The sequence below is a fragment of the Engraulis encrasicolus genome, chromosome 9 (assembly GCF_034702125.1).
Source record: "Engraulis encrasicolus isolate BLACKSEA-1 chromosome 9, IST_EnEncr_1.0, whole genome shotgun sequence".
Taxonomy (NCBI): domain Eukaryota; kingdom Metazoa; phylum Chordata; class Actinopteri; order Clupeiformes; family Engraulidae; genus Engraulis; species Engraulis encrasicolus.
In genome coordinates this window covers 36,811,087-36,831,957 of record NC_085865.1, presented here as the reverse complement: position 1 = coordinate 36,831,957, position 20,871 = coordinate 36,811,087, and the positions used below count along the sequence as shown (strand labels likewise).

General features: G+C 45.9%; 1 protein-coding gene across 3 annotated transcripts in view; it reads left to right on the top strand.

Annotated features, from left to right (window-relative positions):
• The first annotated feature begins 5,892 nt into the window (after positions 1-5,892).
• The window catches only part of tmem108 (transmembrane protein 108), a 102,418-nt gene continuing 87,439 nt past the window's right edge, over positions 5,893-20,871 (top strand). Inside the window, exon 1 of one of the 3 annotated variants that reach the window (XM_063207069.1) lies at positions 5,893-6,211. The gene's annotated coding sequence lies outside the window, so the exon portion shown is untranslated. Of the gene's footprint in view, positions 6,220-20,871 lie in introns of all 3 variants that reach the window. The other 2 variants (XM_063207070.1, XM_063207067.1) reach the window with 2 other exon arrangements.

Here is a 20,871-nt window from a genome sequence, read left to right as displayed (position 1 = left end):
ATCAGTCACCATTCAAGATTTGAGGGAAATCTGGACACACACACACACACACACACACACACACACACACACACACACACACACACACACACACACACACACACACACACACACACACACACACACACACACACACAAACAAACCACTTTTCATCTTTCCAGTCTGTCACACGTTGCAGCCAGGCCAAGGAAGCAAGTGGGCCGTGTGTTTGCTTGGTTGGTTGTTTGGCTGGTGGCAGGCCGCTACACAACACACAGCTGCCCTGATAATAAGCTGAAGCACCTCTGACGAACGCTGCCAAAGTCTCCCAGGATCGTGCCGCGCATTCCAAGAGGCTCTCTGGTGATATATAGCAGCAAAGCTCATTTGGGAAGAGCCATCTTGCTCGCCCACAAGCTCTCTCTCTCTCTCTCTCTCTCTCTCTCTCTCTCTCTCTCTCTCTCTCTCTCTCTCTCTCTCTCTCTCTCTCTCTCTCTCTCTCTCTCTCTCTCTCTCTCAGGGGGCTCAAGTGTCTGCACGTGAAGTGGAGTCTGTGTTCTGACAAGGCATCCTACGCAAGCAGTGGCTGGTGCTCAGTGCTTTTTGTCCTGCAAAATATCCAACAAAGCCGTTGCAACATGCGCTTACAGAAGAGGTTGGGGTCCGGGTCCGGGAAGGGTTAGGCCAATGTTAACCCCAGATCCTGTATTTATTACATTACATTACATTTGGCAGACATTTTTATACAAAGTGACTTACAACCAAGGACATAATCATAGCATAGAACACTTCCAGATACAAAGTGTACAGGAAATATACAGAACAACAACTGTAGATGCCAAGTAGGGTAAGGTTTTTTTTAAAGTACATTAGCACAGGATAAAGTAATACTCTATGCTATATATGCTCTATATTATAACCTTACTGTCCCCAAAATTGTACTGACCGAGTCTTAATCTGTTACTTAAGGCATTCGGTAATGTCATAGCTATGTTGTTATGATGAAGTTGAGTATTTTCAACAAAGATAGGCCCGTCGACAGGCCCTTCTGGAGCAAGAGGCCAGCCTATGAGTAGGATACTATAGATGCAGGATGCCTTATCAGAACACCGACCACTGCTATTGCCCTGTGTGTGTTTTCTTTTTTTAACAATCTCCCTTTCATTTATGACACCTGCCTGTTTTCCACCTTGCCCGGGGGAGTACATACATAACTGTATGAAAAGGTGAGATGTACATTACCCTGACACCTGAATCTTCTACAGTGCAGCAAATGGAAACATTAAAGGAACGGTCCACCCTTTTTTGATTTCACACATTTGGAGGTTTTCCAAGTGTACATGAATATGCATAAAATTGTCTTCTCCGTGTGTTCAGTACACATGTACTGTATTAGTATTTGAATTATTAGCATAGCTTAGCATAATCACTGGAAGTGGATAGAACCATTAAAATAAATATCTGTTTTGCACTCTGGTGAATTCTACAAAGTAGAATCCAGTTGGTGATGTTTTGTTTGGTTCTGTAGACTTCCATGGCTATACTGTTAAACTAGGCAAGGCAAACACATAAAGAAAAAAAAATCTAGGCTATGTATTGTCATAATTTACCAGGGCTTAACTACAGTACATATGAGCCATTTCTTGAAATGTGGTGGACTGTTCCTTTATTAATTCAAATTGCATAGTCCCTAGTAAATACCACAAATAGCAAAAATACACAGTCCACCCTATGGATGAGAGCAATGATGACAAGTAGACTCCAGTTCTTTGTACTCTTCTCGGGACTGATGCGGATGCTATCCTGGCAAGGCAGACAGACTGTAAAAGGAAGAGTATAGTCTGGCACAGCTCCATTGATGACACTATGGAACAAACAGTTGGAGTTCAAACCAGTTCGAACGGCTTAACCGCACATAGCATGCCCAGGGCTGCCACAGCTTTGGCCTGGCCCCCCTCCCTCCCTGAGCTGGGGACAACTCAACTGACCCCTTTGTCCCCCTTGTTGTCCTGTATGTCCCTGACCGCGCATAATAGGCGAGTACAGTTGTGTCATCATCATACTAACTACGCCCTTACCCATATTCAAGGGTACACAGTTACACATACATAGCGTTGTGGTAGAGTACAGATTCTACTATGGTGCAGTGCTAGACCAACTCACATATCAAAAACACTACTTCCTGCCACTAGGTGGGTTTGCGGAGTCTACTAGGCTAGGAGGGTGCAGCTAGTTGACCTTTGCTGGCTGGCTTACCCTGGTTGCCATGCGGACCTGGTTACAGGGGGCACAAAATTCAAGATGGTGGGGGGCTGCCGCCCATATGGGGACTGACTAAGTGGTTTAACCCCGCAAACACTAAGCCAGTCCACAGCCTCCGCATCCCTCCCTCCTCCAGACTTAGGTAGGGGGAAGCAGGGCCGCGTTAACCCTCGCCGAGGCCCGGTGCAGACGCAATCCGGGGCCCCTACACCACATTATAATGAGCCATATTCAAAACGCATGAAACGCAGGCTACACGGTTTACTTCAACACAAAAAACGGGTGCGCTGAACCCCCTGCTGAGTTCACTAGTCACAACGCAGGAAGCATAGCCAGCTGACAGGGAGGAGATTCTGTGCACTGCCGTTTGTCGGCTCAGCTAGAACTTCCAAACAGAAGCACAACCAAAAAGTCTCTTATTTTTGCTACGTTGCTGCCGACCAATTTGTCGAATCGAAACCGTCGTGGTAAACACGTGTTAAATAATTTAACCTCCAATGGCCTTGGAAAGACTGACTGACTGTCAAAGGAAAGTAGCCTAGCCTACTCAGCTGTGTCGCTTGTCGCAAGGAGGGAATCCCCTTAGCAGCGAACCACTGCAAAGCGAAGCTGTCACGAAATCCCCTCAAAATATACCAATTAAGAAGTCAGCGGTTTTCATCTAGATGGTGCATTACACTGTATGCAATCATTACAGTAGACTACGGTGCAAATTCGTAATGTTTAGATGTGGATGTATCACACACGTTTTTTTTTCTTCCAGATAAGAGCCACTTGCTAACTGAACAATCTGCGAGTGGTACCCAGGCATGTTTTAACTGAACACAAACCCGAACGCAACGATAGGCTACGCTGACAGAGCATCGACATTATTGCAGTGCTTTAGGGAAATGGCCATAAAAGTGCTTTTGGAAAATGCGACTATATCATTTTAGTGTTTGCTAAATCCTTGGCTTGCCCTGTTGTTGTCAGACTGTCAGAACTTTGAGTGCTGGTTGGTGCACTTTACGCAGCATTATTGTGAACACTTTTTAAATAACACCTCAGAAGTGATCCTCGCCGCGCCATGCAAGACTTTTGTTTCGCGAACGCAGTTGGGTGCGTGATTTATTTCCCCATGTTTTGACTATAGAATAAGATAAAGTTAGGTTGGTGTGCTGTGCTCTTGTTTGCTTAGCTTACATGATTGCACAAGTCCATGATCGCTATGCAACCATTACAAAAAGCGATTATAACACTGACCTTACAAAAATGACTAACGTTGCCAACCTTCTCTTCAATGCGGTAATCCATGCCGGGCTGAAGTTTATCCGTACAATCTGAAGCAAGTGCTGACGCCGAGTTTCTCACATCTTTTTTAGACAGTATCCCATCATCAAACTCAAAAAATATTGACCACCGTTTTCACTGGTGGCACACAACAAGAAGCATCTGACTGAAATGATTATTCCGAAGACCTCCGATTCCTGCGTGCATGCAGAGGCGATTCTAGGCTCAGTAGGGGGGCCACGTGAAAATTAAAAAGAAAGAACACTTGTAACAAATCGCCACTTCTGTTCCCCAGCTACACAGTCTTGGGGGGCCCAAGCTGCCTGTCTAGCCTGGTGAAAAGATATGCATATGCGCCTCTGCTTGCCTACGGATGGCGAAATGCATCAAAAATACAATTGATTGTCTCAAAATATCGTTTCATATTTTCCAATCTCACGACGTCCGGGGCCCCCTCTAGTGGCGGGGCCCGGTGCTGCTGCACCGGTTGCACCATAGGATAACGCGGCCCTGGGGGGAAGGGAGACGGGAGAGATCGAGGGTTTTTTTGGTGGGTGGGGGTGGGGGGGTTCCGGACGTGTGGACGCTTACGGATTACAGGAGTGGGATTTTTTGCTTTGTGTGGTGATGGAGTGATGGAAGTGGTGGTAATGTTGTTAGGTGAATGGATGGATGGGTGGAGGGATGGATGGTAGAGGAGAACAAATGCGATAAGCTGGATAACAGGGGGTGGGGTTGGCATATGTTTGGGTATCCCAAATGCTATAACACAAGTCCTGGATAGATGGATGGATAGATGGATGGATAGAAGAGAGGAATCGGGGAAGAGGACAAATGCAATAAGCAAGCTAACAGGGTATATGTGGGGTGGGGGGCGGCATATGTTTGGATATCTGAAATCATGATGCTATAACACTGACCCATCCATATGGTGCCATCACTGCTAATGTGGTTGACCTTAGTACCTCACAAACCCCCCATCTTCCACATCCACACACAATCCCTTATCAGTGCTCTCCAACTCCCCAAAGGATGCACCCCCCCAAACACACACACACACACACTGCAAGCAAAACATCTGTCATACAGCATCCACACAACAACAGGGAAAATTAATGACTTTTAATCACCAAAATATTCTCACCAAACACCCCACATCATCTCTCCCTTCCATATAATTAATACCATCACTGTACCCTTCAGTTTAGATTGGTAGGCCAACAAAGGCATTCCTAATAACAATACACTCGTCTAACCCCCTCCCCAACACTCCACATCCATCCCAACCCCCCATGCTGTTGTTCCATCCAGTGCTCGGCTCCAGCTGTGGCTGGGGTTGGGAAGATAAGGCCATGCCCTCTCATCATCACCACTGTCTATAAGATAAATACTGTCGTCGGCAGGAGAAGAACAAATGAGGTTTCCTCCTGAGCAAAACACCTCCTCAGTCGCCGGTCCCCAGTGCCCCATGCCTGTCTCCATCCTTGTTACCGTGTTTGTATTAAAAGAGGAGAATTGATAAAGACTTAACAAATCTTTTTTAAATGTACTTGTAGGCCTATGAGTTCCCTGTTTAAGGCATTGAGCATGATGAGTCAGCAAAGGATAGAGATTATGTAATAGAAAGAAGGCTTTACACGGAACAACTTTTGGGTGTTCAATTAGCCTATAAATGGATTCCTAACTTAACAGTACTCTTAGACTATGTCTACACAGTGTAAGGCCTATCCGTGTGTCTGTTCATAAGTAGCACAGGAGGAAAATCAACCTGTGACACTGACATGCTGACGGCTGATTGGCTGTAGGCTTTTAAATACTGCTGATTAACAGAAGACAACCTACACGTATGCTGCTGTTAAGAAATTGTGCTTGGCTGTCGTGTCTGGGTGTGTGTGTGGGTCACTCATTGCCTTTCATTCGCTGACCTTCAGACGGGCCAGTTTTCTTAACAGGACAATTAATGCTAATCCCCGGGAGCTCTTGTAAACCAAGCCTCTCTAATCTCGACCGAGCTCCAAAAAAGAAGGCATGCCTGCTGTTGCTGCAATATGCGTCCTCATTAAAATTCCGCCGCCGTACACTCCCGTCAGGAAAAAAGTCCTGTAGTACAACAGTCAGTGACCGACAAGAACGTGGCTGACTTGACTTCACCTACAAGGACGTCTCCTACCAGACGCCCGTTCATTAGACCGCCGCGCCTTCCTACTTCAAGCGCATGTTGCCGCGTCTGCCTGTGCCAGTCAAGGCGGGAAGACAACCGCCACCTTCACCACCACCACCACCACCACACACACACACACACACACACACACACACACACACACACACACACACACACACACACACACACACACGGCAGCCAGCCAGCCAGCCAGCCAATCCTGTCGGTGGTCCCGGGTTCTCCGGGTGGGTTGAGTGAGTGGTGCCCCCACCACCATTTAATCCCTCCCCCCTCTCTCACTATTGTGTTTGACTTGAATTACTGAGAGACTCCCCAGGGGGGAGCGCTGAGCTTGGGGCTGTACAGCAGAGGGAACAACAGCACACACAGACACACACACACCGACCACGGCACTCATGTGACGCTCCTCTGATACGAGGCAGGCAACATGTGCACATTGCCTGTGTGACTTAATACGGTGACACAGCGTCTTCTTGGAATCCATACACACGGATCCGTGAAGTAACGGGAGTTCCTCGGTGGGTTGGTAAGTGACTGCATACACCTGTCTTCCCGTGCGCCGGCTGCGGTTGACGCGTTTAAAGTCATCTGTTTTATTAGAGATTTGTTTCTTGAAACACATTTGTGGAGATGTAAGAATGTGGCATGAGAGCTAACCATGTGAACGTGTGTCCCGTTTTATGGAATTGCTTGGATGTGTTCCGTTTATGTGGTTGTATTTATGAACGAGATTCTGCATACATTTTTTTTAAATCCACAAGAATCGCACTTCTTCTGGAACACTGCAGTGGGAGCCGGTGTCTTCCATCAGTGCATCGTCTCCGGGGAGAATTACGCGGAGGCTATTCGTTTAGGAGCTTGGGGTGTAGGCGAAGTACAGAGGTACTTGGATCGAAGGCTGTGTTTGTTTATAGAGATTTTTAATAAGATTCATTCAATGACAGCCAGACTAGCCTATAACTCGATTGCAATGACGAGGCTGCGTTGTGAATGAATCGCCAACTTTAAGTCATACTGTAGCCTACCATGCTCGGGATGTAGGCTATCGACCGTTTCCACTCTCCGTTTTGGTGTGTGTGTGTGTGTGTGTGTGTGTGTGTGTGTGTGTGTGTGTGTGTGTGTGTGTGTGTGTGTGTGTTCGAATCAAAGAAACAACAAGAAAGGGAACTCACTGTGTGTGTGTGTGTGTGTGTGTGTGTGTGTGTGTGTGTGTGTGTGTGTGTGTGTGTGTGTGTGTGTGTGTGTGTGTGTGTGTGTGTGTGTGTGTGTGTTAGAATCATGGAGAAACGACAGGAAAGGCAACTGACTGTTCATAGAACCGATGGTCTAATTGTCATGTTTCATGTTTCCAAAATGTTCATCATGGGGGTACTGTGGCATTGAACAAACACCATACGATGCCTTTTCCTTTCCAGTGTGTAAAACCAAGTCTCCTGGTCTTAGTGATGATCATGATTATTGAACAATTTCGCATCCTTGTCTTTTGCTCTTGTCATATTCATTAATTCCCCATATGATAACCTCAAGCCAAATGGCCATGGTAGTCAGTCAGTGCGTAGCCTATGTAATGTACTTGTATCAGGCTGAGATTGTTTGTTTGTACTGTGTTGTCAGTGAAATGCCTAATGCGTTCCTTATCATTTGGCAGCTTTATGCATGCATCCATATGCATGTTGTCTTCCATCAGGTGTCAAACATTCACATGGGAACATGGGAACTATTCTGTATATGTCACAGAGTTTACTAAATGGTTTAGAGATGGACTGTTCTCTGGTGAAAGACAGAATCTCTCCTTTCTTTTTCTAGACCAGCATGTCATATGAATACGCGTGACAGTAAAAGCGTTCCTAAGAGCCTTTGCTTAGTTCATCGTCACAGGAATGTTCGCTAGAGTCTTAAACGAGGGGGGCATCCCCTCATCCCCTCCACAACTCATGTGTAGTCACAAAAGGCAGGTCCTCCTCTTAGTCTATAACTCCTATCTAGACCAGAGGAAGAGAGAGAGGAGAGGGGTGCAGGAGCCCCCATAGGGTCAGGGTCAAGAGAGGAGGGTGTGTGGGGGTGGGGGGGTGGTGGTTTTGGGTTTGGGGGGGTTACATCTGTAGCTGACAGCTCCTTCAGAGTCGGTTCACTTAACATGTCACGGAAAGAGAGAGAGGGGCTGAAGGTGTGTGTGTGTGTGTGTGTGTGTGTGTGTGTGTGTGTGTGTGTGTGTGTGTGTGTGTGTGTGTGTGTGTGTGTGTGTGTGTGTGTGTGTGTGTGTGTGTGTGTGTGTGTGGAGGGCACACAGGACGGAGAATGTGAGAGCAGCACTTGAAACACTTGGGTCAAAGCAAGCAAGGGCTTTCAGAACCTCTCATGCGCTCCCTCCCTCATCCCGAAACTCTCTCCTCCTACCCCNCCCCCCCCCCCAAGAAAAAAAACACCCCCTCTCCTTCTGTGTAATAACCTGTGACTAGGCCCGTCAGGGCTGTGACTAGGTCTTTCGGTCCCGCTCCTGATGGCTGCCCAGTTATATGGAAACTGTTTAGCTAAGCTCCGTTTAACACATGTACGTATGCCAATGTACTGTCTGTATATATGGCGTCTGGTGCCTATAACAGTCACAGGTCTGTGCCATGGCTAGGAAAAAAACTGGGAGCTTAAATATCTCGTTGCTGGTTGTTGCTCCAGGGCTTCACATTAAGGAGACCTTTAAAAGAGGCGTTGATGCATGCGGTGACGGTCGGTGTGAGCCCGAAAGACAGAAAGCTCTAGATGGGGGAAAGAAATGCCATCCACCTGTGCCGTGATGCAGTCTGGGGGCTGTCACCGAGACCTTTCATGTGATTCTGATTTGTTGAGAGCTAAATGTCCAAGTGACACATGGATAACCGTTCCTTGGTCATGACTCATGGCCTTCGCTGGGTTCAGTTCAGTGCTTTGGAGCTTTTCCTGTGTGCGTGTGCGTGTGTGCGTGTGTGCGTGTGTGTGTGTGTGTGTGTGTGTGTGTGTGTGTGCGTGTGTGTGTGTGTGTGTGTGGAGGGTTGGTGTCTGCTCGTGTGTGATAGAGAGCAGACCTTAGGAAGACATATAGCCTGCCCTTTGCCTCAGCCTTTTGCCCCCAAAAAGCATCAGTCAATAACACAGTCAGCAAGGAATGAATGCATGGCCGCGGTGACAACAACCTGTGTATATTCCCTCCATCTTATCAGAAGAAGAAGAAGGAAAAAAAAACAAACGCAGAAAACGAGGTGATTGTCAGCTTGTTCCCTGTGTGAAATGAAACAAAAGACAGGCCATCTGGAAACCTTGTGCTTTCCAGGGATGAAAACAAGCCCAGGAAGAGAACAACCTTATCAGGAATGTCCATGGAAAATGAGGGACAATGGGTTTTCCCTGTCAGATTCAGAGTCAGAGTCGGTGTGTTTTAGTAGATGGGTGGGGTTCTAAGCAGGGGCTTTTCTGACTGGCTGTAAAACTGCATATCTGTCCGAAAGCTGACCTGGGGGGTTTCAGCAAGCATGTACTTAAGTCCTGTATGTCTGTGAAGACAGAGATTCCCATTTTTCATGTTACTTAAAAGAGTTGGGTTTTCAGCAACAGGGTTCCGATTTTGGAACTTGAGGACCTTTCCCAATTCATCTAAAAGGTATTACCGTATGTTTGTGAAGACTCTCTTGTCTGTGATCATCCATGTCATACAGTATTATCCAAGGGAGTTCACCTCATGCCATTCCCTACATCCAACCAGACCTGACGAAAGCTCATTGGAAACATTTTCAAGGGCAAAAAAACAAATCTGGTTGCACACAACTGAGCTCTCTGGGTCATTCAATATGGTCGGTTTAGTTCTGTCCAGATGATTGCAAACCAGGGGGTAAAACTTTCTGCAAATTGGAATGGCAATGTGATGCAATTGCAAAGCACATGAGCATTCCGTCGGGATTAATAAGTAGTACTCTTCTCGTCGACTGTATATTCTCATTGTGGCTGGAACCCCCTTTTTTTGTTTATTGGAATGCCCCTTCCTCTTAGTAGGTGCTAGAATGGAATATTGTGTGGAAAATGGATGGAGGTGAAATTGGGTGGAGATAGAGGAGTTGTGTGCCCTGACCCACTGTGCCTGGTTATTACCGCTATACCCTCCCTGGATGTGAGCGGTGAATGGTACTAGGTGGTATATGAGGACCTCTGCATTCCTGGAGCAAATATATAGATATGGTCTGTGTATGCACCGCATTGTGTAGCGAGAAGATTTGTGTATTCAAACCTCAGCAAATATGGTGAAAAAAAGAATCAACATCGAGGACAAACGAGCTGCAACACTACCTGAGAGGAGGAAAAACAAGATTGAGGTTTTTTTTAATGTATTTATTTATCTTTTTTTTCGATGGAGCAGTGTGCCTTCGCCTTCTTGTCTTTTGCTGTCTTTGGAAAAGAAGTGACAGCTTTGCACAGGCACTCCACTGAGAGAGAGAGAGAGAGAGAGAGAGAGAGAGAGAGAGAGAGAGAGAGAGAGAGCCCTCCAAGGTGTTCACATGTTCTATCCAGAAAAAGAGCAGCAGTAAGAGGGAGTAGGATGAGGCCAGAGAGTGCTGTGGGAGCAAGTAGGAATCTATTACTGTTGCGCATCCTCAGCAGATTATCGTTAAGGTGGCCACCTTGACAACAAATACCACCCACCGTAAATATGCCCCCAAAAAGATGTGGGGTTTTTTTGTATTGCGAGTTGAATTACTTAAGCCACTCTATGAAGAAATTCATTAGATATTTATTTTGAGGGGGGTTTATATTGTATTGTGCACTACACCTCCTTTCCAATTGTGATAGCCACACGTCTGTGATACTGGCTAACCCCTCACCCACCTTGACCAACAAATACTATGCGGGAAACACTGTTATTAGGTTTTGGAGTGTTGATGCTCTGTATTGTTCATCAGGGGCCAACAATGCTAGAGTTCTCATCAGCTTGCCACTGAACATGGTGGGTAAAATTCAACCACTGAAGCAGTGTACACACACACACACACACACACACACACACACACACACACACACACACACACACACACACACACACACACACACACACACACACACACACACACACACACACACACACACACACACACAATTACTGAATCTGAATCACTGTTTGTCTTTGATCAGTGAACCTGGGTACTTACCCACACATGCACGCACGCACCCACACACACACACACACACACACACACACACACACACACACACACACACACACACACACGCGCACACACACACACAGCACAGATATTTAAATAGTTCAGCATCTGACTCATACATTTGTCTGTGACCAGTGAAGCCGCATACTTACACACAAACAAACACACACACACTTGTCCCCTCTCAAATTGTCTGCCTCTGACTCACCTGTTTGTGGGTGGCAAAATGGGTGGTCAGGTGGTGTGTGGTAGTAGGCTAGGACAGCAGGACTGCAGGCAGTTGCAAACTCGCCAAAAAACACACACAACTCTCTCTCTCTCTCTCTCTCGCTCTCTCTCTCTCTCGCTCTCTCGCTCTCTCGCTCTCTTGCTCTCTCTCTCAGTCTTTCTCTCTCTCTCTCACACACACACACACACACACACACACACACACACACACACACACACACACACACACACACACACACACACACACACACAGACAGGTGTTCCTCTCTGTGTGTTTGGGGAGGGAAAGCTGCCAATCCAAGCGCAATTGGCATGTGAACGTGGCGATACAGGGAGCGGATAAGCGTCCATTCCAGTGATTAAAAGTGGCGATGACCACAGGCTGAGAAGATAAGTGGCCAGAGCAGCACAGCACAGAGCAGGACAGTACAGCACAGGAGAGCACAGCGCAGCACAGCACAGAGCAGCACAGAGCACAGAGCAGCACAGCACAGGACAGAGCATCACAGCACAGCACAGCACAGCAAAGCACAGAGCAGCACAGCACAGTGCAGCACAGCACAGAGCAGCACAGAACAGGACAGCACAGCGCAGCGCAGCACAGCGCAGCACAGGTCCGTTGCACCAACTAGAGCGGCAGGCAGTCTCAGGAACTCAGTGTTTTCATGGTGAGGAGATGAGGTGCCATGGTAGCCACAAGGGCTAACACAGCACAGCACAGCATCTTACAGCACAGCATATTACAGCACAGCATATTACAGCACAGCACAACACAACAGTCCATAGGAGGTGTATCCCAGCGCAGCACAGAACAGCTTTGCATAGTAGGTACAGCACAGCACAGCACAGCACAGCACAGCTTTGCATAGGTACAGCACAGCACAACACTGCAGGCCACAGAAGGTGTATCCCAGTGCTGCACAGCGTAGCACAGCACAGCACAGCACAGCACAGCACAGCACAGCACAGCACAGCACAGCACAGCACAGCACAGCACAGCACAGCACAGCACAGCATGAGAGCACAACACAGTAATCCATAGGAGCTGCATCCCAGTACAGCACAGCATATTAGTCCATAGGGGGTGTATCCCAGCGCACCACAGCACAGCACATTAGCGTAGTGCTAAGTGTAGTCCAGTGGAGCATGAAGAGTTTACTGGGGAGAAATTCCTGGAATTCCTGGCTGGCAGCCATGCCACCCTGCTCGCTCTCCATCCTGTCTCCAGCCCTGACCCCGTCCTGTAGTGTAGCACACCCCACCCCACCCCCTCACCCCCCTCTAGAAGCCTCTCCAGTCTCCACCCTGTAGAGACCACTACCTTCCCAATCCCCCACTCCCCCTGTAAGCCCCCCTGAACACCCTGATTCCTACCCCCCCCCACCACAGCATAAGCCACTCTACCCTCTGCATTAGTCTTTGTATGTAGACCCCCAACCCCAATCCTCCGTCAGCCACCATCCACCACCCCCAGAGTCCTGTATCCCTTCCATACCACCCCCACCCCACGCTCTCATAAGCCCCTTCATCCTGTGCATACACTGTAGAGACCCCCCTCATCCCCCCCACACACATCCCTCCACTATCCATACCCCAGCATGTACACAACCCTTCACTATCCACGACCCCATCGTAGTTGACCACTACCGTCCATAGTCCTGTCTCTCATTCCACCCCCCTACCCCCGGCCTGCATATAAGCCCCTTCACCCTGAGCATGGTCTGTGTAGACCCCTACCCTCCCCAATCCGTCACCCACCTCTCACCAGCCCCCCTCAGTCTCCGTAGACCCTCCACTGCACCCAACCTGACCCCTGCCCCCGTAGACTCGTTAGAGCTAAATGGCTAGATTTTTCCCGGTTTTTCCCCATGTCCTATGTTGACAGAACAGCTACATTTTTTCTACCATTATTGAGATTTGCTCACTCCCTATAGAGCTCTTCAGCGTTGACGTCAACTTGTATGCGGCGTTTGGACTACCGGTTCCATGGCGATTTTTTACATTGCAAAACGCCATAGAGATTCAGGTTTGGCAAAAATATAAGTTGCACGGCAACAACGAACATTAGCGTGTCCCCGCATCCCTTTCTCATTAGTGGAACGGATCGTATCATCATGTTGGTGTATTCACATGTTAAATCATGACGATTATAATTCAATATTGCTAACCCCTTTCTGATCATTAAAACTTCCGAACTACATACTTTCCTTTGGTTGCCATGGGTACAGCCATCCGCACGTACATGCCGTTAGATACAGGCGCTGCTTCTGTAGTTGCCAAAAGCTTCCGGGTTTAGCATATGGACGCAACATCGTATTTATGTCGAAGTTTGACACAAAATGATCAACCATATCATACCTACAGCCTATTTTTAACACCCTCGACAGTTTGCGGGGGTTCGCTAAGCGCGTGCTTGCACTCGGAGCTTATTTGAAATTTACCCCTATTCATTCCCAATGGAGGCCGGAAGCCGATAGGAACCAGGACGTCCTTAAATGCTAACATGAAAGACTACAATCTACTACATGCTTCCGCTTCCGCTGAAGAACTCTATTGTGTGTTTGTGTGAGTGTGCTGCAATGTGGGCAGGTCCACTGGGCATTGGATGTGTGTGCAGAGTGTGCATGGGTGGCGAGGGGTGTGTGTGTGTGTGTGTGTGTGTGTGTGTGTGTGTGTGTGTGTGTGTGTGTGTGTGTGTGTGTGTGTGTGTGTGTGTGTGTACGTAAATACTGTATACGTATGTATTTCAGTTCGGAACGTAACGTGGAAATGTATATGTTGTAGTAGAGAAATTGATCTGTGTAGACAAGGGCAATTAGTGCTTCATGCTTCTGTCAGTGTTGAATGGAGCAACTACTGCCGTACATGTAGTGCTTACAGATTACAAACAGCGGGCTGTTATCAATCATTAGTCTGAAGGGTGTCAATAGGCTGAGATTCATCATAAAGTCAGAATTAACACTTTGTTTTCTCAGTGTAGCAGATTTTGTGATACTTAGGTCATGGACCTAAAACTCTATCTGCACGTTGATTCATGTATGGCCAGTATTATATAACAATATTGAAGCGGAAGGTTGGCTTCACACTTGGACTTGTGTGTAGATTTTCTGAATGAATTTTCACAGTTGTGTTTAGTCTCACCGTTTTGCAGTTGTATTTGTGCAGGCATCTCTCAGCATTGCTGCATGTTTAACGGAAAAGGAAACTAATCTTGACTTGGCGTGAGTTGGCACTTAAATATCAAGTCCTGAGTGTGTATGTGTGTGTGTGTGTGTGTGTGTGTGTGTGTGTGTGTGTGTGTGTGTGTGTGTGTGTGTGTGTGTGTGTGTGTGTGTGTGTGTGTGTGTGTGTGTGTGTGTGTGTGTGTATTAGCTTATGAGGCAAATCTCTGGTACCACGAGTGCTAGGCACTCAAATCTGGGCTTTGCCTAAGACCCAATTCCAGACCTCTACTCCTGCTGCTGCTGCTGTCTTTTTGTACTAAGACCTTGCACGGTTACACTCTTAATAGTGGAAAAAGCGGCGTTTACATCTTCTAAATTATATTTAGCACTTTTTTACTGTTATGCACACTGAAAATATGTCTGACTCAAACAAATACAACTAGAAGCATAGATGTAGAGATTTATGAATAAGAAATTATTGACACATATTTGTGTCACTGGAAGGTTAATTGAATGTTTTCCATAACATTTCTGAATTTTTTTTTTTCTCTGACAGTTGTTGGCCATTTAAAGTGGATGACTCGAAAGAATCCTGGTTGGTTTTACATCAGTATGTCCATGAATAGTGTGTGTGACCTGTCTTAGCCTAGACAGGTCTTAGTGTGCGTGTGTGTGTGTGTGTGTGTGTGTGTGTGTGTGTGTGTGTGTGTGTGTGTGTGTGTGTGTGTGTGTGTGTGTGTGTGTGTGTGTGTGTGTGTGTGTGTGTGTGTGTGTGTGTGTGTGTGTGAAGGACCTGTGTCCTCTGTCTTGGCAGCTTTTTGTCTGACAAGCTTCAGCTATCCATTATGAATAATTGATCATTAAGTGTGTGAAGAGAAACAGGTGGAAGTGCTGGAGCCATTTGACCACGAAAGACAATATCCCCGATCTTTAACCCTACAAAGCCCTTTTCATGTCACTGACATGAATAAACAATGTAATGTTATCCCTTCTAGCTCTGCTTTTAACTTAGTGCTTTTTCGTCAACTCAACACCTTAATTAAGAGAGCACCTTAACACTGTGGTTCCCATGGCAACTAAGCAACACAGAAATAAATAGACAAGTAAGTGTGAGAGTATTACCTCCAACATGTCTTCCCCTTTCCAAAGGGATTGTGCTACTACTGGTGTACAAATATTGAAGAGAGTCGATTTAGTGTACATGCGATTTACCTTTGCAATCACCTTGTATCATCAGAGCTACTAATGCCTGTCTTGCGTAATGTTTGTTTTTGGTTCAAGGACAGACTGTTGTCTGGGAGACTCTGTTTGACATTGTTCATTGTTCATCGATTCCCAGCTCATCTCAGAATGAATTCCACGTACTAATCAAATAGCAAGCAAACTCAGTCCTTTGAGTGGGTAAATAAAAGATAGATGACTGTCTCAGATGGTTATTGTTGTAGCAGCGAGAAGAGGACTCTTAGAGACTTTGACACAAACATTGCCTGACCTCTGTTCTTACATAACCACATCTTCCATCAGGGTTACGTGGCAAGTGGTTCACAGCTGAAACTTGATTATGGTGCTGGGTCGGGGAGCTGAAGGAGGATGGCCATACCTTGTGGCTATAAGGCAGTTGGGATGATGCCAGCTTCTCACAAGTAGAGCAGAAAACAAGAAAGGTGCACTTTGCAGGGCAGGCACAAATAGAATAGAACACCTTTTATTGTCAGTATACACGACCTTCAAAACTATGCATGCACACATGCTGTACAAAGATTGACTGAGTAGTCAAAGGAATTATTGACAGATTTTTGCAACACTTGTGCTTGACTTAAAGGCCAATGTAATACCTGATAGTTAGGAAGTTGGTCTATGGATTATATACATCTCCATCCATTGGCTGCACATGCCCTTGGGCTAGGCGTCTAACTCCCACATTGCACCAGCCACTTTTACCAATACCCGGTTTCTAAATAACCTGGACAAAAGAATTAGGCTAAGAGCAATATGATGTAATGTTATGTTAAGCTCTCCAGAGTAGCGAAGCAAAAAGGTTGAGTATGTTTTTAGTCGTTTATTTTTGCAAATGTGTGCTGCCTATTCACAAATTTGGTATTTTCATGAATATTTACTATGTATCACAAATTTGGTATTTTCATGAATATTTACTATGTACATTTATATTTACTGGTGTGACAAAAGTACAGTTAGTTTTTCGGCAAAAGACGGTAATTCCAAATTGTGGACATGAAGGATATCCACCTATTCATGTATGGAACGCATAACTTTTCCGAGTCATAATGATTATGATGGTGGCAGTAAATATTCATGAAAAAGATAACATTTGTGAATGGGCAGTATAAATTCTGGAACTAAATACAAAAAGTACATAGGCCCTACTCTATCTTTAATAAGTGCAGCCTGCATATACAGTATTCTTCAGGCTACTGTGAGCTGCTATGACCTGCATAGGACGAAACAATTTTGCTACAGCAGGTGTGTGTGTGTGTGTTTTTTGCAGTTATCCTGAGAAAAATAGTAAGTGTGTTAGGTTAACTGTGTCTCTGCTGCATGCTTGCACCATTTCTGAGTGTTCCAAATTTAAATGTAGAGCGGGGGAAGGTGAGTTCTAATTTGAAACCATTGGTGTCTGTCAGTGAGCAGTTAACAGAATCATTTAGTATGAACATGACACGGAAAAGTGACAGGCAGCATGGATCAAGTTTGATGAAGGATGCATTCGTTGATCTGCTTGACAGCCAGACACCCACCTGATCTCAATCTAAACCAGAAGGGAAATCATTCTCATCTCTCTTCCTTTAATTCTCAGAGATGTCTTGTTCCCCACAGACTGCCCTCAGGCTAAACGAGACAGAAGACTTGAAAGTTAGTAAATGAATAAAAAACACAACAAAGGAATAGATAATATGCTAATATTAGGTGTCTGAGGAGAAACTGATGAGGCCTCTGCTGCTGGATGCTCATTTCAAGATGGATGCACTAAAAAGAACCGTTGGTCAGATTAATTACATTAGCATTACATTTCACTTAGCTGACGCTTTCATTTTTATTCAAAGAGACTTACAATAATTATTTGTCAGGGTATTGGTTACAGTCCCTACAGCAATGTGGGGTTAGGTACCTTGCTCAAGGGCACTTCAGCCATGGAGATGTAGGGAGCGGTCAGGGGGGATTCGAACCTGCAACCCCCAGACTGAAAGACCAACTCTCTAAGCACTAGGTCGTGGCTGCCCCAAGATTCATCATCCTAGCCATGGCTTTAACACCTACCTACTCACTTCTGCTCAAATACTTTCTCCTATTATGAGTCTGACTGCTGTGATAGACTGGCTGCTTGTGTATTCAGAGAGAGTATTAGAGCAGTGACATCAGTCATGTGCACTACATTTGAAATGTCAAATATAAGTTTATCTTGAAACTTGAATGCTTTGAAGTTCAACAGAGTTTATTCCTAGGATATTATTACATATTGGTTTGCCTTTGACAATGTTATTTATTACAAATATATAGTCTTGGCACCGTTTTCTTAGTTCCTATGCTCCTATGTTTTTAGTTCCTATGTGTCCTATGGTCTTCTATACATGGGGGGCAATCCATAATGATACATATACCAATAAAAATGTACCTGTAAATGTACCGATAAAAGTATGTCATTGTAAGAACAGGCCTGGTCCTGGTCCTCACAACATCATTTTTAGTTGCCACTTCGACTGAGCCGAATGTTGTGTAATGTCAGTCGTAATAGGTATTGATAGATCCTGAAGCAGCAACAGCAGCACTGTGATGGAGTGACCATCACTAGGGTTGTGGGTGTGTTCTGACTAACATGCCAACGAGTCTGGCTCTTTGGTGTGTCGGTCAGAGCCCCAGTTTACTACCCCTGAAGGTCTGGGTTCGAGTCCGATGGGGCAACTCTATTCCCCTTCGCTACAAATGGTGTCAGAAGTGGGATGGCTGCCGTGAGGTCATCGGAAGCGTACCCATTGTGTGTGAGCCGTAATTCCATGTGAGGGACCCCCATGATTGGTGACTCCGGTGTGAGGGACCCCAGTGTTGGGTGAAGCATTGATGATGGGGCACACTGGATGGGAGAAACATGATGGGCAGTTGCGTGAGAGACACCATGAGTGTGTGAAGTGCAAGGGGGGGTTCCCAAAGGGGAAGGCAGGGTGATGGAGTGACCATCACTAGGGTTGTGGGTGTGTTCTGACTAACATGCCAACAAGCCTGGCTCTTTGGTGTATCGGTCAGAGCCCCAGTTTACTACCCCTGAAGGTCTGGGTTCGAGTTCCGGTGGGGTAACTCAACTCCCATTAACAGTTTCAGCAGTCTTCTAGTATGTATGTCTTCTGCTGCAGTCTTGTATTTCGACTGTCTTGTGTCACAGCCTTACTGATTTGCTGCCTAGCCCTAGTACATATTCGCCCTCCTTGCAAGTATCCCATATCTCGGTCTCTCACTCTCTTTCTTCACGCCTTTATGTTTACTTGTTATCTCTCTTTCTCTCTTTTTGTTTACCTGGTATACTTTCTTTCCCCTTGGAACTATTCTACATCTCCCCTCCTTGTCTGCTTATCTGAGTTTCCTTTCTTTCTTTCTTTCTTTCTTTCTTTCTTTCTTTCTTTCTTTCTTTCTTTCTTTCTTTCTTTCTTTCTTTCTTTCTGTCCTCCTGTTTACCTATCTCCTCACCATGGCTGCCTGTGTGCATTTCTTATCCCTCTTTTCCTCTGTACTTTCCTCCCTGCCCTATGGCCCTCTGGTCCCGTCTGGTGTCACGGCTGCCCGGTTATCAGATTGATTTGCCCGTCTGACGGCCACGGCTATAGCTGTCATGTGTCCATGTGGTCTGGCGCGGCACAACAGGCTGGCCAGAGTTGATTTCAGGTGACACGAGGGAACCGACAAGAGAAAGATGAAAGAGAGAGAGAGAGAGAGAGAGAGAGAGAGAGAGAGAGAGAGAGAGAGAGAGAGAGAGGTGAAGGCCTGAATTCAAATAAACTCTGCTGTCCACTATCTAGTACCGCCACATAAAAATAAAAATAAAACGGAAGAATAAGAGTAGACTGTCGAGGCAGTGTAGACTGGGGAGAGTTGACTTGTCGACAGCTCACCGCTTAATCACTGAATTAGCTGCCTTTAGCAGGCTGTCAGTTTCATCTCCCAGTGGGTGCGTGTGTATGTGATGTGTTCAGCTCCTGCATGTTAATGCTACTCCCCAAGCTGCTAGTGTTGCCGTTTTGTCAGACGTAAAATGCTAATCTGGGATAGTCTGTCTGTGTTTGTCCTCTCTATCACTCGGCTTATTTTTCTCACAGCTCTGTGTTTTTGTGCTCACAGGTCGGCCTTTTAGGAAAGGAAAAAATATAAACACACTGTCAGTATGTTTTCGTTTTCAAGACAGATGTGTTTTTGCAAAAACAAAAGACATATATTGTCCGAAAAGAGCTTGCATAATAACTGGTAGAAATATTAATCGAGAGTGTGTTCATTTTTATGCTGTCATTACAGGTGTGCCCATATGAAATTGTATTAGATTATAATCAAGTTGTTTTGACTTCTTGTGCTTGTCTTCATCTTCCCTCCCTTACTTAGCTGTACCATTATACGCCTTCTGTTACTCCTATTTCCCCAATCTCTTACTTATCATCTCTTACTATTACATCTCTCCCTGCCTGCCTGTCTGTCTGTCTGTCTGTCTGTCTGTCTGTCTGTCTGTCTGTCTGTCTGTCTGTCTGTCTGTCTGTCTGTCTGTCTGTCTGTCTGTGTGTGTGCCGAGGACCCAACTCCACCCGGGAGAGAGTAGTAGAGCTGTGCGGTAATCGGAGAAGGCATTAAATTTGAATAAGATGGAGGGAGGTGGCTGGCTAGCAAATTAATTTACATACACAGGAGCACTGACAGTAATGAGTAAAGCCAGCCAGAGGAAGAAAATTGGACCGAGTGACTATTATGTGCTGTGTGTAGCTCACTGTGACGTATGTGATTGTTTATTGTTATGCCTTTCTTGTTCTTTCTTTCTTTCTCCGTTTTTCTTTCTTTCTCTCTCTCTCTCTCTCTCTCTCTCTCTCTCTCTCTCTCTCTCTCTGTTTGTGTTGGTGTTGACGATGGCGCTCGCACCAGCCAGCCACGTCACCATGGTGACAGCAACAGATTGCTTAAGGAGGTTTTTTAAGAAAAAAAACAGGAGTAGACAAAATGCAACAACAAAGTGAGGCAAAGAATAGCCACTCACAGGATGTCGGAAACACTGTAGTAGCCTACATCCTGAGCCCGTGAATATCCACCCTGAGTGGCTGAACTCAGCTGTGCGGTCGTCAGGAACCACAATTTACCTCAGCGGTTTCATTCCTTTCAATTATATGGTCAATGTTAATTGTGAATGAAGTTGTTTGGTTGTCATGACTCAACCATAATTTACCTCAGCGGTTTCATTTATTTCAATCATATGGTCAATGTTAATTGTTAATGAAGTTGTTTGGTTGTCATGACCTAACCACAGTTTACCTCAGCATCCATTCAAATTGTACTGTATGGTTCATGTTCAGACTAACAGTAGCACACCACAAGACATATCCAATGGCAAAGCGGTGAGACTGT